Genomic DNA, 18,773 nt, shown 5'->3' with positions numbered 1-18,773 from the left:
ATGAAATGCTCCCTGTACTGTCAGAATGTTGAGCTGTGCCAGTGTTTGCCAGCAGAGGTGTGAACCTTGGATCAGAAACCCACAAATCAGGGAATTGGAAAGGAAATGAGTTTTATGTGTTGCTACTGAAGGAATTATTATGGGCTTCTGTATAGATTGAGGTGTCACTAGAGTAGGATCTCATCTGAAAATAAAAAGAAAAATTATATTTCTTTCCAGAGTGTGTCCACTATCTGAGGACAGCTGCTAGCCAGCGCAGAAAGCCATAAACAAGAGTTCTGGCAATGGGACTCTATTCCTAGCTTTGCCTTGGATGACTTTAGGCAAGATGATGATGATACTCTGTGCCTTACTTTCCTGTTCTGGAAAAGGAAGATAATGATGTGCTCTGCTTTGATGTTGTGCCAGAACTAGATGTTAAAAATTCAGTGCATGGGCTGCTGCTCTTCAGAGATTACTTCCCCTCCAGCTAGTTCAGATGTATCTTTTTGCCTGTTTGAATAAGAGTTAGAGAGGTAGGTAGGAGCTAAGAGGAGAAGTCAGATGGTTCCATTGCAAGCCAGAAAAGCTTTAAATAGAAAACAACAAATATGTGCATCTAACATCCATGGTGATAAGAAAAGCCTGAACACGTGAATTAAATGTTGCTGTTAATATTATAATTAAAAGGTGGCTCTGGGATGAGCAATTAACTGAGTGTCTGCAACAGTTTCTGTTTCATGGAATCACAGAATGGTTTGGGTTGGAAGGAACCTTAAAGATCATTTATTTCCATCCCCTGCCACAGGCAGGGACACCTTCCACTATCCCAGGTTGCTCAGAGCCCCATCCAGCCTGGCCTTGGACACTGCCAGGGTTGGAGCAGCCACAGCTTCTCTGGGCACCCTGTGCCAGGGCCTCACCACCCTCACAGGGAACAATTTCTTCCTCATCTCCAACCTAAATTTCCTCTCTTTCAGTCTGAACCCAGCATAGGCAAGCAGAAAACCTCTACTGGTTTATTAATTTCCAGGGGTCACATTCAGGCTGCCAACCATTGCATCTAAAATGGTAGCACAATAATGTCTGTGTCAGCCAGGGAGCCCTTCCAGCTCCCTGAGAGAGCAGCAGCTGAACCAAGGCAAAGTGCTCCTCTTAGATGCTAGAGTAGATGGCTGGAATGTGGCCTGAGGCCCCTCTTACCTCCAGTGCTGGTTCCTTTTTCTGAGATGAAAATTGAGGTTTGGCAGAATAAAAGGAGGACACATCTGTTCATCACCCAGCTCCGTGCCCTCGTGCTGTGTGAGCCCTCCCATAAGAGAGCTGAAAATGCAATATTGGGGGGCTCAGAAGAGCCACACTCAGTGATGTCTTCTGGTGGATGTGTGAAAAAACCACAAACAGGCCTTGACAGAGTATGGTAAGCACTTTTGGAGGGGAGCATTTTATTTATTTCAGGATCTTTCTCCTTTAAAACTGAGTGAGAATTGCTTTGGCTCACAGGAAATGGTTGCAGCTATTTTACCACAGATAGCAAATGCCAAATCCTTTAGGATTTTTTTTTCCTTTTGCATTTGAAAACGTGTCGTGGTTGTCTCAGGTGAGAGAAATGTTTTCATAATGGGTCCTTTTGCTCCTGTGTTAGTGATAAAGGTCACAGGTAATTGCATTCACATTTTAAAGCACAAAATTGTTAAATCTTTTGTATAAGGATAAAAGTACAAAAAATGTCCAGTCTCCAGTAGAGACAGCTTTTCCCTGAACAGGGGGAATCCAGAATCAAGCAGAGACTGGAATTTTAAAGCTGGTATCACAGATCTCTTCCAATGCCCCTGGTAATTTATAAATTAAATAATAAAAAAACTGCCTATTTTTAATCTTATTCTCAGCAAGCCAGACTAAAAAGCCCAGGATTTACTATCACACCTTGGAAAAAATGTGCCTTTGCTAATCTCCATTAATCCACAGGAAAGGTACTTGAAAATAATCACTAAAACTAAGCTGGAAGTTCTTTAAGCTTTGATACCACAGATCAAACAGTGGCCAGTGTTACACAAATCAAAGAGAAAAGGGAAGACCTGATGTTTTTCTGAGTTCTTATATTGTATATGTAAAACCTGATGGTTTACTGAGTTCTTATATTGTATAATCATCCAGGAGCCATTTTGTCTTTAATCTTTGCAGGTTTGAGCAGCAGGTGCTTCAAACCTCCCTCAGATTTTCTTTGGGAGGATCTGGTGAGATGTAGGACAAATCATTGCCTATGAGCCCCAGTGGTCAAGTGGGAGCACAATCACCACTTTTGTCCAGTGGTAGCTCTGTCACTGGGCTTCCTTCAGAGATTTGGGACCGTGCTGTGAACAGTCCTCATTGAATCAAGCACAAGAAATCTTGTGATCTCTCTGTCAGCCCTGCTTCAGTGTGGATGTTGATTTTTAGGACCTGGAGGAAACCAGGAAATTGCTGAGAGCAGCCCCCAGTCCTTGCCCCTGTTTCAGCCATGAGCAATCCAGTCCAGGCTGCCCTGTTGGGAGCTGCCATTGGCTTGGAAGCCCTGCCAACTATTTTTAGACAAAGTTCTGTTAATTGGGGGATTAGAGAAAGCCCAAGATAATTTTTTACCCCAGAGAAGCACAATGGTAAATGTGTGCTTGGTCATTTTTAGCTAGACAAACTTGAGCTAATGAGAACATGGAAAAGATCTGTGATTTTCATAAACAGTGTAAATTATACAGTTTCCCCAAGGCACCATACTTCACCCCTTATAAACTGCTGAGTGAATGATGACTTTTAGTCTCACCTTTTCACATTTACTTCCCTCCTAACTCAGTTTGGCCATACTTGTTCCTTTTTTCTCTCCTTTAACCTCTTTACTTACTTGGAACCATGGAATTTTAAGTCTGTTAGATGATGAATTTATCCTAAATATATTTAAAAACTGGAAATAGATTTTGAAGACTGATGTAAAGAAGCTGGAATTTGGTGGTGATAAGTATTTATCTTTCAAATGTTAAATTACTTAGAGACACATTGAAATGCCTCCCCTTTCAGCCCTCCCTGTTGATCTACAAAAAACCAATTATCTTGATGAAAAGATGTAGAATATAAATAGGCTATGAAATGTTGGTTGGTTGTTTTTTTTTTTCAGTCTGTGGCTTGGTACACCCCTCTCTACTGCAACAGAAGACAAGGATGTGTGTTGAAAGAGGAAAAAAACAATTTGAGAACGTTGTCTTACAACTTTCTCAAAAATAGAGCAAAAAGAGGGATGACAAAATGAACAGCAATTTATATCAAATGATGCAGAGTGGAAAAGGCTGACCCATGACAAGCCCAAGAAAAGACAAATCTTCATTAAAAGGTGTGTGTGACATTCATTATGTGCACTCTGCAATTGCAGCATTGTGCCAGACTGGCTCTGTGAGTGAATGTTTTTAAATTAATGTCTTGGTAAGCAATTCTAGAGCAACTCTGCATTCTGAAAATACAAATTAACCTTAAGCTTCAAACAGGAATAGAGTCCAAATCTCCTTATAGCAGTGTACTCACTGTCAGTCAAGACTTAGTGGAAAGTAAAATCCAAGTAAAATTTTTCTTCAAATGGGACTTTATTGTTACATATTATCCTCTCAACCCCATTCAGAGATCACAATTGGGAAAGTCAAGATTTGAGCCAGATTCACAAAAGTGAAAGATGTTTTTAAAAAATAAAGGATTGGCCAGTCTGGATATATTTTCATCAAAAAAAACAAAAAAAAGAAAAAGTGTGTGACTTTGGGGAAATTGCTCTTCTCTAAATTTCTTCTTCTGATTGTGGCTGGAGATGTTCATAGGACGAACAGTTTTCAGCATAGGTTACACTGGCTGTTTTTCCCTAGTTTTGTTCTCCAAAAAATGGCTAAATCACTCTTACTCAAACTCTCCAAAGAAAGTAACTCAGAAACAGGGCAAAATTATGTAAAAATTCAGTGCAAAGAGTTCAAAAATCTGGCAGAATTATAACTGAAGGCAAATGGTAAATTATAATGTGATATGTCAAACAATTTGAAGTTGCAGTTCTACCTACATCTAAATGCAGAATGTGTCAAATATATGTGTGCTGTTTGTTAGGTATATCGCATAAATTTAATGTATGTGTGTAGGAAGCTCAGTAAATCTATGCAAAAGATACTAATAAATATGCTAATGCAATACAAAAAATAATGCAGTAATATACAAAATGCACATCTTTTTTATACCCTGTGCACATACATGCCTGTGCAAAATATGTGGAAAACACAACAGCAGACTTTAGACTTAAAGTATGTGCTGGTTACCACCTCTTCCTTCTGTTGCAGTGATCTCCAAAAGTTTGCAATTATGCACCTGTATCAGTAAAAGTCCTTGAAAACACACACACACACACTCACACTCACACACACACACACACACACACACACACACACACACACACTCTCACTGTCCCTTCCACAATATATACACTTATTTGTGAATTATATATATTTACTACAACAAGTATATATTATGTACATTGTAAAACATGCACATGAACAGACATTTAAAAGGAAGAGATAAATACAAAAAGACATTGAGGTATTTTAAAATGTGATTTCTAGGAATGCCAGCCTATGAGAAGCCTTACAGCTTGAAACAGGGGAGTGTTTATGCAAGTGCTTAGCTTTACACACCCAAACAGTAATCCTGCAGCCAGGGAGGACTGTAAGGAAGATCCTTCTCCTCAACTGTTAAATCCAGGCAAAGCAGACAGCAGGAAAAGGACCTTTTTATAGGGGCAGGTAGTAGCAGGACAAGGGGGAATGTATTCACACTGGCAGAGAGGTGGTTTAGATTTATTATTAGTAAGAAATTGTTCCCTGTGAGGGTGGTGAGGCCCTGGCACAAGGTGCCCAGAGAAGCTGTGGCTGCCCCATCCCTGGGATTGTCCCAGGCCAGGCTGGATGGGGGTCTGAGCAATCTGGGATGGTGGGAGGTGTCCCTGCCCATGGCAGGGGTTTGGAAAGAGATGATCTTTAAGGTCCCTTCCAGCCCAAACCATTCTGTGATTCCATGATTAAAATCTGATGGAGTCAGTTGTAATAGACCAGATTTTGTGATTTGTTTCCTGCTCTGTCTTAATCATTGGTAGCATCAGCTACTGGGTGTCTATTTTGTGTAGTCCTAGTTTGTCCCATTTGCCAAAACTTCATTTTCTTTTGTTGGGTATCACTCTGGTCTTCAGCAGAGATGGTTCTCCATGTGTGTTCTTCTGGTTTCCTGCACAGGGGAAGGCTGGGGACAGAGTGGGATTTGGCCCCTGGGGGTGCTGGTGGCATCAGAGGTTGTGTTCACAGGAGCAGACACTGGGAGCTAACAGGACCAGGCCTGTAGAACAAAGCCCTGGTTGCTGCAGAGCTGGCATCCACCCTGCACACATTTTAAGGACAATTTACTTTGTCCCAGCCAGGGCCAGGAGGTCCCTTCTCCTCTGCATGGCACAGCTCCTTTCTGGGTGTGAACCTTCCAAAGGGAGCTGCCAGCATGGTGTGGATAATCTGTGTGCATCCCTTTGCTGTGTTCCCATCTCCTGTCCCATCTCCTCACGTGGAGTGCAGTGCTCTTGCCACTCTCTACATTTGGGTTCAAGATTAATTTTTGTTTTCCCCCTTGCAATTGTTGAGAATAAAACCATTTTCAATAGCTAGGAAATCAAACCAAAGCACCTGGGACTGCAATGCAGTCACATTGTTCTGGGACACAGGGCTGCAGGCAGAGGCAGAGGGATGCCTGCAGATTTATTCCTGAGCATGGGGACTCAGAGAGAAGTGGTCTGTCACATATTAAATATATCTGATTTCTGTAGGTTTTCACATGCAACCTGCATACCCTCAGCCTCTGAGATCTTTGCAAAAGATAATTCAGCTCTATTTACTTATGGTTCATTTGCAGTTCTTTTCACTACTGAATTATGAAATTATTCCTCTTAATACTGCCAGGAGAGTTAATAATATCCAAAATCTCAGTTTAAAAATTAAGTAAGGGTATCATCATTTTTTTATTCTTATAAATATTCATGTATAGTACATATTACTGCTGGATTTTTCCAGAACTGAATACTTAGAGGTGTAAGCATCATTCTTATTTTATTACAATGCAAAATTTACAAATGCTTTAGGCAGATTTGTACAAGTATGCCACCAGACATTATTTCTGATGGTGATGGAATAGTATCTTCAAACATACATTAGTATTATGATTTTGAACTGTATAAATATGGGGGGGGGGGTTATCTTTTGATTTTTCTTTACTGTTTGTCCACTTTGCTTTCTGAGTACCTCTTGAAGCTCTTTGGTGCTAACAGCAAAAGACTTCACAAGTTATCTACAAATGTTTTCATTTAAGTCCTCACTCCCTTTAATTTATAGTCTTTTTAATTAATTGTTGAAGTCTCTGTTTGGTTTCCTCTTCACCCAAGTAGCCCCAATTTCTTCTCTAGATTGAGGGAGAAAAGGCAAAAAACTGCTGCTGCTATAGATCACAAAGTTTGAGCCGAGATCCTACCTCCCATTTTCCTCAGAAATGCATCACTCTGGGGACGTTTCTTTTCTGTTGTTGTTGATGAATTTCACTCTGAATGGAAATGCTCAGCTGTGAATTTGGGGAGTTTAAAAATAACCATGAAGTGAGCACTTTGAAGGCTCAGCCAAAACTGGCGGCTTTTGTCAATCAGGATGTTTCCCTGTTGCTAAGGAAGACTAATTAAGCTTTCAGGGCCAAATTGAACCTGCAGACGAGGAACACATTTAGCACAAATTTTCAGTGAGAAAGAGCCAATTCCCACCACTGAGAGCTTTCTGTTCTTACCACTGGTTCTGGGGGGTTTCATCCCAGAAATGAAGTTGCACTCATATCATGATGCATTTCCTCTCTTGACTTGTCCCAAGGACCTCCATAGCTCATGGAACTGCCCATTAATTTCCAGTTAGCTGTGAGGAATGTTTGCAGATTCCTCTCTTCTGCCTTAGGGTGTTGACATTTTACAGGCAAGACTAAGCAATAAAATTGGTCATTTTAAATGATGTTTTACAAACACACAGATGCTGTTTCTTAGTAGCAAGAGGTCAAACAAGACACAACAAGGTACCCCACGGTAAGAAACCAAGTCAGCTGCTTCCTCCAGCAAATCAATTGACCAGAGTGGGTCAATGAAGTGTTTCTATTGACACAAAGTGAAGCCCCTCAGCTATAATATCTTACAACCTGACACTGCCTTTCCCTATCTGCCAGGCATATTTAAAAAAATCAGAATTATTTCCTTATCTTTTTGTTGTTTACCACTTAAAAACTAATGGTCCAATGTGCATTTGTGTACTTTTGGTGCTCCAGGAAACAAAATCAAGAGGTTATTCTGACATAGAATCTTGGTGAAGGGGAAAAAACAGGGCAAATAAAGGGATAAATAATAGTTCTCTGTGGCCACATATGGAAATTTTGAAAGGAATCCAAGATTATTGCAAACATCTTCAAACAGCATAAACAAGAAAACGACTTACCTCCTTCCATCATGGCCAAGTAAATCATATTATGGATTCTTTGGTTCTACAGAAAACAAATCAGAGATTTAACCATCATTGTGTTGAGTGAGAGAGAGATGGCTTTTGATAGGAGGCTGTCTAAAGACTTTAGGAAACCAACTCCTCTCCCATTTTTGATGTGAGTGACCATGATGAGGTGTGCTGACACATTTGGCACTTGCAAACTCTGGTTGTGGCTGAGAGGAAAATCTGGAAAGCTGCCTTTGAGATGGGGATACTTTCACAAGCACAAGTCACCTGGAAATACCACCAGGACTGCCTGGATGAAAAGTTCATTTATTGCCCTTTGCTTCTCTTGCAAGCTGATGGCTCTGAGGAAACTGTGGTTGCAATTGTCAGGTTGGCCTATGACAAAGCAATTCCGTCCTAGATAATTTTGGCAGAACAGCCTGACCTTCAAGAAGCCATGACTAAGGGTGGCCCTTTATCTTCTTGTCACCCACTGCAGCTCACAGTCCACGGCTGAGTCATGTAATGGAGTGGTAAAATGGAGTCCAGAGATCTGCTCTTGGAAATTGCTGTCATGTCATAACAGCCCCCAGCACCTAGGACATGTCCAAGTGAGCTTGCTTAGAGGTGCTGCTCACATCAATACTAATGTGGAGTAATTTAAAAGATGATTTTATGGTAAAAGTATGTCCAGGGCTGAGATTAGGTTTGAACACAGCTCTAAGAACTGACAGAACTCCAGAGTGAGGGAGTGAAAAGGCTTGTTTCCTCCCTGCCAGGAATTTGTGAAGGTCTGCAGGAAGTGAAAAGAGGGAGCCAAACATGTGATGGCTTTTGCAGTGAGACTTTTGGGATGGTGTGAGGCAGAGTCTGGGAGCACCAAGTAGAGGGAAAGAGACAGAGGGAAGAAAATGAGGTAATCTCCATTCAGAGGCTGATAAAGGTTTGGAGAGGTACATGTTGTCCATGAGCAGCCAGAGCAGCTGTGATTTTGGCCAACCGATGCTTGCTGAAACCCAATTTAACCAAAAGGCTGAAAGAGAGAGTTTGATCCTTTAAAGTAAAGGTATCTTAGTGACAGCTAGTGACCTTGCATGTGACTGTGTATTTATCCCAATGTGGCTTTTATTTGGAATGTTCTTCCATAAAGTCAGACAAAACAGAGTATTTTTGTTGTAGCATGTTTGACTCCTAAATTGACTTTCTTTTCAAAGCAGGTATGTGGAAATAATGAGTGTTGTCATCAACATGAAGGAAGTAGCCAGAAAAATATCCTTCAGCTCCCAGCTGGCTGAGTAGGAAAGGTGGAAGGCAGTGAATCAACAAGGGGTGAGTAGAGTTGGAACAAAACCGTTTTCAAAACAAACAAACAAACAAAACAAAGAAAAAAAATTAGAGTTTAAAAAAATCCTGCATTTCAGAATACAAGAATTTCTTTATTTTGTTGAAAATCCTTTTAGTCTTCTTTCTGTGAGGAAGACCTATGCCAGACCACAAATGGAAAGCATCTGGATTCAGGCATTGCAACTTGATCACAGCCACACACATCTAATTCTAGAGAGCTCCATGTTTGCATCTTAGGTTTGATTTCATTTGGAAACTATTTACAGAGTTCCTTCCAGGGAAAATAAAGGTTCAAGTGCACACCCAGATACAATTTTTTAATCTTTTTGAAGATTCTGTTGCATGCACTGTCCTTTCTAAAGGCCCAGAATCTGGAGTCAGTCATGAAACCTCCACATGTAAATACACAGACTTGAGCTGCTGCAAGTTCTTCTTTCCAAACTTGATTTCCTGACTCTTCCCTAGGAGCTGGATGTTTGATTTACGTAATATCAATTGCATGATTCATTGTAATTCAGAATATTTTACCTATGGCTGTGCTACAAAATATAATTGAATATTCAGCTGTTGGGAAAGCATTGCAACATGTTCAATACCATTCCAAAATCCTATTTTACTTCTTAGATTCTGTTGCAAAAGGTACAGGAATTGTGGGGTTTGTCCATGAAACTAGTGATATATACAATTTTCTATTTTTATTGCCATAATTATTAAATTGTACAATATGAATTGATGTTGCAATACTTAGTGCTCTCCAAAGTCCTTGTCCTTTATGCATTTTCATAAATATATAAATGTATATGTATGAGTATATATATGTAGATAACATGAATAAATAGACCTATATACACATGAATATATAGAAGAACAAGAATAATGAGCCTAGAAAAATCAGGTAGAAATAAAGAAGAAAAAAAGGACCTGGAGCACTGTTGCTTGTGCCTGTCTGCTCACTTTGCCCAGGTACAGGCTTACACATCAGTGCTACAGATTTGCCCTATATAAAATGATAGTATTAACACTACTCTGCTAGGGGCAGTGTGAGTCAGCAGTGTTTGTAAAAACCTTTTCTATCTTTAGCTGAGAGGCACTTCAGAAGTGCAATGAATTGCTGTTTTTCTCAGTGACACTAGATTAAATGATTTTTGATTAAGAATTCCACAGTTCCTGAGGAAGTTGCTGAATTAAAATGACCTCAGAAAACCATGACCAAGTAATTTGCTTTCTAATCTCTAGGTTTGTTACCTGATAGTCAGGGTTTAGTGGAAGGATTGCAATAGCCAAGACAACTATGTGACATTTTACTGCTTTATAGGGAGGGGGCCCTTAGAACTGTGGGCTTGATGCTGGTTCACACTGGATATTTCAGAGCTCAAAAACAAACTCATCCTGAGATCTGTAATGTTATCTGCAGTAACTAACTCTGTACACAGTTCTCTCACAGCAAATGAAAACAAGAATTTTCTTTTTGTTTTCATCAAAAGAGATTTAAAAGTACACTTCAGATTATAGGGTGTTAAAAATTCAACTTGACACTGACCTAGCTGTCCTGTAGCAACTCATTAAATTCTGGTGTCACAGCTGTGCTGCACAGCCCTAAAAATACATCTGCTTCTCAGCCAAGTGAGACTTACATTCAGCTATTCCTTAAAAAATCCTTTTACTTGGTAGCATTCTGCTCTCAGTCAAGCCAGACTGTCAAGAGCACTGCCTTGAGTCCCAAGAGAAGCTCTCACAAGGTCTGGCCACTTGCCCTCTTTGCCATGAAGAGTGGTCCAGAGTAACTGGGATGGATCTGGAGAGGGTCAGAAATAACAGAGCAGCTGATTTTATTGTGCTGAAGCTGAGAGGGACTGTGGGATGTGCTGCTGAAAGTGAGGTGGGCACAGCCCCTACGAGGACACAGAACTCAGGTGGGCCTTTGCTCTTGTGCCCAAGCAAATCCACTTGCTATTTGCCTTATAGACTAAAAACAATATTTTATATTTTACTGCTGGTGATGGTTATAGGGCATTTTTAATGATTTTCCGAAACTCTGTGTGCATCTGGAGTTCTCTAACAGTGATGACCATTAAGACAACATTTGTGTGTATGGTCTTTTGGCTCACTGTGGTTTTATACAAACAATCAGAATGTTTGTGTAGTCCTAAATTCTGTCCTAAAAGCACATAGTAGATAGGAGATTCTGAGAGACACTAGAAACTCAGAAGCACAAAAGGTTTGATCCTGTATCAAGGTAGTTTCAGTGTGGGAAACAGGAATAGGTAAAATTCAATCACTGGATGCAGGCTATAGGGATAGTCTTATTCCCAATTAGCACTTCCTTTTCCTGGCTTAATCTGTTTCACTTTCAGAATTCTATAAACTAAACCAGAAAAAAATCCAAGAAAGCAAAACTCCCAACTCTTATTTTGAATGGAATATCTATAAGGGCAGTCCAGTCCCTGTGAACTCAGTGGTAAAATTATAAAAGCAAGTTTTCCCATACAGATCACCTTAATAAATACCTTCACTAAGTATAGATACCATGTTCTTTCCTGTATGGTAATGGTAGGGGGATACCTGTGAGTATGCACTGAGATCAGATGACTTAATAATGGCTTCTTGAGGGATTTCTGTTTTTCTTGGATTGGGTTTTTCACAGCATTTAATGTAAGGAAAATCTCTTTACAATAATCAAGAGGCTTTACCCTTGAAGCCATTTGGCCTAAGAGTGGCTTTATTTCTAGGTGGAAAATGGACCTTTCTTGTACTAAACAGACACCAGGAAAGCTTAGAATATGTGAAAAGTGACATTTGATTCCATGACAGGACCAGATCAGAAGTGTTGCTGTCCATCCCAGGGCAAGGCTCTGTTTTGTGGTGAGGGAAAGCAGGATAGAGAGGACAAGGCTGGCTGCCTCCCAAACTCTTCTGTGGGCCTTCATGGGAACTGCAGGATGGGAGAAGGGATTGACTTATCTGTTCTTTCTCATGAAGAGTCCCCCATTTAAAACACAAGGATGTAGAAATTCAAAATGCAGATTTCAAATCAGCAAGGTCCTGTGGTTGGTGAGCCATATTTCTTCCACTCAGTTTGGTTCTTCTGCAGCGGCTGTTGTTGTTCCCAAGGTATTTTTTCTTAAACAATGAATCAGAAGCAGTACAAACAAGCTTTGTGCAGGCACACAGTCAGTTGTCAGAATAACAGTGCAGAATTCATGTTGTTATCCTCCTCACTGCATTTCAGGTCATTGGGAATAGCTCAGGAACAAGTGACACTCTGGATTACTGTTGGAGGAGAGATGGAGCAGGCAGCCTCTCCTGGTAGGTACCCTTTTGTTCTCTCATCCTCTTCCACTGCTCTGAGTCACTTTGCAGTGAGGTTTTGCTGAGCCTGAGCAGTGGGATGCTAAAGGCAGGGATTCAGTTCCAAAGGCTCTCTCACCTGTGTCAGCATTGTGGGTTATTATGTCCCAGCTGCTGTCTCAAGCAGATGGCAGCTGTGTGGGACATGTCTGGAGGTGTCAGCTGAGCCTCTGGCAGAGAAGCCCCCGCTTTGTGTGCTGCTGGGAGCAATCCCAACAGAGAAGGCAGAGACTGCACAGGCAGAGAGGAGAAGCAAAGCTGGGGGGACAGTTTTAACACAAAATAGATGGATAGCATAAAAACACAGTTTCTACTGCTTACCCTGTGTTGTGGACTTATGAATTTATGACATTTACTCTCCCGGGCTAGCTGTATGGCTTCTTTTACGAGCTAAGCCAGAGTCAAGCACCCACAACAGATCCAGATGTTTCTAGAGGTCTGTGGAGACGGGCTGGGTGTAACTTTATCCCATTCAGTTCTTCACACACACCTGAGGCTGCTTTGGACACTGTAGGACAAAGCAGGGTATTTCAAAAGAAGGAAATTAAATCAGCACCTTATCTCCGATTCCTGTATTCCCTACAGTTTACAGTTTTGTGATATGGGAGCCCTCTATCCAGACTTACCCCATTTAAGTAATATGTGATGAGCCCATTCTTTATCCTGTATTATTCTTTTATCACAGAATCATGGAATGGTTTGGGTTGGAAGGGACCTTAAAGATCATCCAGTTCCCACCACCTGCCATGGGCAGGGACAGCTTCCACTATTGCAGGTTGCTCCAAACCTCGTCCAGCTTGGCCTTGGACACTGCCAGGGATGGGGCAGCCACAGCTTCTCTGGACAACCTGTGCCGGGGCCTCACCAGCCCTCATAGGGAGCAATTTCTTCTTCATGTCCAATCTAAACCTGCTCTCTGTCAGTGTGAAGCCATCCCCCCTTGTCCTGTCACTCCAGGCCCTTGTCCAGAGTCTCTCTCCATCTTTCCTGTGGGCTCCCTTCAGGCACTGGAGGGGCACAATGAGGTCACCCCAAAGCCTTCTCCTCTCCAGGCTGAACAATCCCAATTCCCTCAGCCTTTCCTCCCAGCAGAGCTGCTCCATCCTCTGATCCCCTTGGTGGCCCCCTGAGGACTCACTCCAACATCTCCATGTCCTTCCTCACACACATCAGCCACATTTGCCCACAGGTTTGGGCCCTCAACACTTCATTTTTGCAGGAGTATCTGGTACAAGTTCCACACAATTGAAGGACATCCATGACTCCATTCTGGAATGATTGCACAACCACGAGGCAATGCACAATTTTTGGAGAGTGCCCCATTTTCTTTCAGCCTGCCTCTTCCCTGTTAAACAAAACACTTGGTGAATCACAATTTTGCTGCCTGCTCCACCCAGGAGACACTGTAACACAGAGTGAACTCCCCCGGGCTGGAGATGAATGTTAAAAATTTATTGTCCAATCTGTAGGCTGATGTGACTGTGTGTAATCCCAGGGAGTTGGGACATGTCCCTGTGTCACTGCACATCTTCTTTAGATGCAGCTCTGAAGGCAGACTGGAATCACTTGCTATTTTTATCACAGCTATTAGAAAGACAGAGGATGTAATAGAGCTTAGGAAGACAACAGGGGCTCCTGTGAATTTCAGGGTGTTGTAGAAGCCTGGTTTGCAACCTTGCTGAGAGAAAATGCATTCCTAAAACCTCACGAGAGGTCTCTGCTTTTGACAGGTTCCCTTTTCTTCTCCACAGTGCTGAGAGAAACTTTCATAACAAAACTTAGAGCCAAAAGTAATAAGTCACTGTGCACATCTTTGCAGTTTCAAAGATCAAGTTATCCTGCCAAAGTGATGTCCACACGTGTTTTGTGCCTTCACCTGTTCAGCTCAGGGCCCATTTTTAGTTTTCAGTGGCAGTTTCAAGTGGATGTAACTAATGGAGGAAACAAGGATTCTGTTTTAAGTTTTATTGCTGAAATATCCCAATGCATTCTACCAGTCAAGCCCAGCCCCTGACAGTGTTAGAATGGAAGGTTACTTAGGACAGTGAGGTACAGGTGCACAAAACTTCTTGTGAAAGAGCTTTAAATGAAAATATATTCTCTGAGTTCAGTAGGGGTAAATTACACTTCACTCCTCACTTAAATGAAAAATGACTGTGTACAGAAAAAGCAACAGCAAGAGATTGTTCATGATGCAAAACTCTGTGAGTAAAAACTGACAAAAGCCAGAATTAGGATGTCCTGTACAACCTCAGTTTAGATCCCTGAGGAATTAGAGCTCTGCCCTCCACCCAGTCTCATTCAACTCTCCATGTGTGTGGGTCATGCCTGGACCAAGCTTTGCTGGCAAGCTCCAGTGTCCTCCAAGTGTTTTCCAGTATTTTTACCCAGGGATTTCCTACCTCTGCTAGCTGAATCCTGTACTACATTCCCCAGCTAGCTCCCCTGCCTTGTTCCTTACCAAATCTTTACCCAGATACTTGATCCTTCCATCTTCCTGTGGGAAATTACTGACTCCATCCAAAGTGTGTGGATCTCAGTCTCTTCCAGCCCTGGGTTGCCATCTCTGCCTCCAAAATATTTTGATTTTGATTTGCATCACATTTCTCACCAGAATGTGACTTGGAAATGGTTTATGGAGGGGTGTGTAAGGCTGGTGCCTGTGTGCACACTGGAAATCCCATGGGTGGAAGTTTCAGTGCAACCCCCTTGTCAGGTCACTGCTGGCTAGTGATAAAGATAGAGGAGCCCTCTGAAATCATTGATCCACTCTATATTTACGGTGGTTGAGTGAATAAATGGCAAAAAACTTTGTTAGTTTATTTTTCATACTCTCTTGAAGGGAATCAATATGACTCGAACAACAGAAAGTTGGTTCATTTTCTTTTCCATGCCTCTTTTGACTTTCAAAATGTAGGATTTGAGTCCCTTTGCTCTTTGGCTGTGTCCTTTTCTGTCTTACTTGGGCATGCATTTGCAATAGGATGACATTGGTGCCTTCTTCCACCATAAAGAAACTTTATTTTTGGTGTCCCTTTATCCTGAAGGAACTGAACAGCAGCCTGTGGAAGAGCAGGCAGGCAAACACAGCACGTAAATGGCTCTGATTCCTTTGCTGCCATTGGGGTTTCAGGGTGCTGTGTTGTCCTTGCCTTCCCTTCTGCTGTTGTTGTGTGTGCTGAGCACAAGCATCAGATGGCTACAGGGTAGAAACCAGACAGAAAGGAGGTTTTTTCCATTGCTCTGATTATGAAATACACTTTGGAAAGGTGGGCTTAGTCTATCTTGACTTTGGAAAGAGTTCTTTCTGAGTTGTACAAGATTGCCACATTTGAAACTACAACCATGCAGCCCTGCCCTAGTGACCATGGGGAGGGGATTGTGCTGGCTCATGGTGATCAAAGACATAAAGATCTGCTGTTTCCTCAGTCTGTGGAATCACAAGAACAACAGTGAGAGGTGCTGGCTGCAAACCAGCAGCCTGGCATGACACAAGGCAGGAGGTGTGAAGGCTGTGGGATGTTCTCTACACACACAGGAACAGAGCCTGAGAGCCAGGATTGGAAATAATTGATTTATTTCCTCTTATTGACAACAATTAATTTTGTCTTCTTTAACTTCTCTCACTTAAAAGTTTTTTTGTTTTATTGTCTTACAATCTCTAAACAGAGTTCATCTGGCAGCAAGAAAAATCTTGATTGTTCTCAGTTAGCTGTGCTGCAGACCCAATGATTTCCCCTGAAAGGCAGTCAGTACTGTGATCCCATGTCCTGTCATTTCATTGTTTTCACAACACCCTGCTGCACAGGATTTAATGGCCCTCTGTGAAGTGTTAGTACAAATCACAGAATCACAGAATTTTTGGGTTGGAAGGGACCTCTGGAGATCACCCAGCCCAACGCCCTGCCCAGGCAGGTGGCACAGGAACGTGTCCAGGTGGGGTTGGAATGTCCCCAGAGAAGGAGACTCCAGGCCCTCCCTGGGCAGCTGTTCCAGGGCTCTGCCACCCTCAGTGTAAAAAGTTCTTCCTTATGTTGAGGTGGAACTTCTCATATTTTAGTTTATGGCCATATGCATAAACCAAAACTTAAAATTCAAAGTAAATGATGCTGTGATACCATCAACTGTTTTAATCATGGGGCTTTGCCTTTCTAGTTTGCAAAATCATTTAAACTTCAGTATGTGTGAAACCTGTGGCTCCTCAGTTGCAGATCTTCCTCAAGACTCTGCTTTTCTCCACAAATCAAAGGGAAGCCTGAGAAGTGGCAGGATGAGTTTCCTCTGAAAACTGATGATGATACTTGAGTCTCTGTGCCCTTTCATTTGTAAGTGCCTCTGCAGAGAGTGTCCAGAGAGATAACAAATAATACCAGCTGTGTAGTAATTCTACTCAGGATAAACAATGTCTCAGTGAGGGTGGGGTGAAGGGCAGCTAATTCACAGAGGCCACCAAATGAGCAGGTTACATCACATTTCCATAGCACTGGGTGAGTTGTTTGTTTTGGGTGAATTATCCAGTAAACTTTGGCCCTGGCTGATTTTTATACTGGCCTGAATTTCCATAAATATGTCAGTCACACAGATGAGTTTGAATGTTTGTTATCAAGAGAATATTGTAAATGCACTCAGTACAAATGCACTGGTATGATTCACAGATAGCTTGTGGGTTTGCCCTTTTATTCTTTATCCTAGAGGATAGAGAGAGAAGGGATCCAGAGTGCTCCTATGAAGATTGAACTTTTAACAAAAACTGGTGAGCAGTGATGAAGCTCTGGGGAACCTGGGCAGTATTTCAGTCTGTAGGGCAGCCAGTCAAACTTGGGGTAGCTTAGATAGATTCCCTGACCCTGACTTGTCCCAGTCCCCCATAAACCATGGCTGGGGCTTTTCCAGTCTCCCAGTCAGTGCTGATTTGAGGTGTTACAAGGGCTGGAAGAGACAACATAGAGTGCTGAGGACTGGCCAGCAGCAGAGGTGGTAAGTTGTGCATGATCTGAGTTCTGGTCTGGAGGGTTGTGGGGAGCATGAGAAGATGCCCTCACCTCATCTTCCACTCCTCACTTCTGTGGTTGTAAATGTTGTAAATCCTGTGTCGCTTGGTCCAGGTGACCCTGCCTGGGCAGGGTGTTGGACAGGAGCAGCTCCAGGGGTCCCTTCCAACCCAAAAAATTTCGTGGTTCTGTGATTTGTACTAACACTTCATAGAGGGTCATTAAATCTTGTGACCATCTCCAGAGGTCTCTCCCAGTCCAAGCCATTCTGTGATTCTGTGGTGCAGCTGCCAAAGCAGGCAAGAAGGAAGAAAAGCCCAGAGCAAAGGCGCCAGCAGTGCAACAGAAACAGTGTAGCTTCACTGTCGTTCAGTCCAAATCTGATTTTTCACACCTGCAGCCACCTCCAGCTGATCAGGCAGCAGCAGGTACAGCTCATGCCACAACCTCACCAATCAACCCTTTCCTGATCCATCCTGTGAGTGAGAGGTGCTCCATCAGACACAGCAGAAGGAGCCTTTCCATGTGGTGTGTGCCATCACCTTAACCTCATGTCTCCTGATCCTCATTTTGTGCCTTTCCTGCAGAGCCTGGGCAAAAGGCAGGAGTATGTATCTACTGAACACATTCCCTCTAAGGAAAATACCTTGATCTCAGGCTGGATTGCTGAAACTTTGGAGAATAATTGGGTAAATCTTGGTTGTGGATGGTGGAACATTTGAAAGCAGCTAAGAAAATCTGCTGCTTTCCATTCTTTCTCTTCATAGTCCCAAGCAATTGCCAGGGTGACCACCCAGATAGACAACACAATGCCTTCCCTTGCCATGTGATGTTTTCCAGTCCTTCCTCATGGGCAGGGGATTTCAGACAGTGGCTGTGTGGCTCTAAAGCAGCTCTGAGTACTACAAAGCAGCAGTTTGTACACAAAAGTGTAAATTCAAACCCAGTGTAATGAGATCTTATCCTCTTGTGATGTCCTGCTGGCTTCAGAGGACAGATGCTGTTTCACCTTGCTTGAGGAGTAGGCAAGAGACCAGAATAGTAGGTTTTGAAGATTTGTAATTTATAGCCTAAGAAAATAAAATAGTACTTGCATAGGAACTGCTAAACTCTTTTTAAAAATCTCGTCATTGAACAAAAATATATATTTATTGTTATAAAAAGAAATATTTCCTTTTAAGTTGGTAGGAGAGTGAGAGAGAATAATTCTAAATGAGTATTGTATTTGATTTGTGTTCTTTTATACATACCATCTTTTCAAATATGGAGTGCACCTCATTTCCTAATTACTACTTTCTCTTTCCTCTGACAGTTTGTTTTTAAAAAGGGGAAGGACACCTGAATGATCTCCCAACATTTCCTTGCTCCCTTTAATAGATATTATTTACCTTTGCTCCCCCTATTCTTTCAAGGTGTGCCTGGGATAACCTGTCACTAATTGCACTTGAGAAATATCTGCACAAGACAGGGATTAGGCCCTAATCCAGGCTTTATTTAAGACAAGGTGAGACTTCAGCAGAATGTGTATCAGGTCCTAAACATCCCTTGCACAAAGCTTCTCCACAGCTGG

General features: G+C 42.1%; 1 long non-coding RNA gene across 2 annotated transcripts in view; it reads left to right on the top strand.

Moving 5' to 3' along the window:
- Positions 1-18,773, top strand: part of LOC134417980 (uncharacterized) — a 46,979-nt gene that overhangs the window by 13,632 nt on the left and 14,574 nt on the right. The window contains exon 3 of one of the 2 annotated variants that reach the window (XR_010027660.1): positions 8,738-8,849. This is a non-coding gene — a long non-coding RNA (uncharacterized LOC134417980). Of the gene's footprint in view, positions 1-8,734; positions 8,850-18,773 lie in introns of both variants that reach the window. The other variant, XR_010027659.1, reaches the window with a different exon arrangement.

Source organism: Melospiza melodia, chromosome 4, assembly GCF_035770615.1.
Source record: "Melospiza melodia melodia isolate bMelMel2 chromosome 4, bMelMel2.pri, whole genome shotgun sequence".
Lineage (NCBI taxonomy): Eukaryota > Metazoa > Chordata > Aves > Passeriformes > Passerellidae > Melospiza > Melospiza melodia.
Note: the sequence above shows the minus strand (reverse complement) of the source record. Positions and strands in the feature narration are given on the sequence as shown.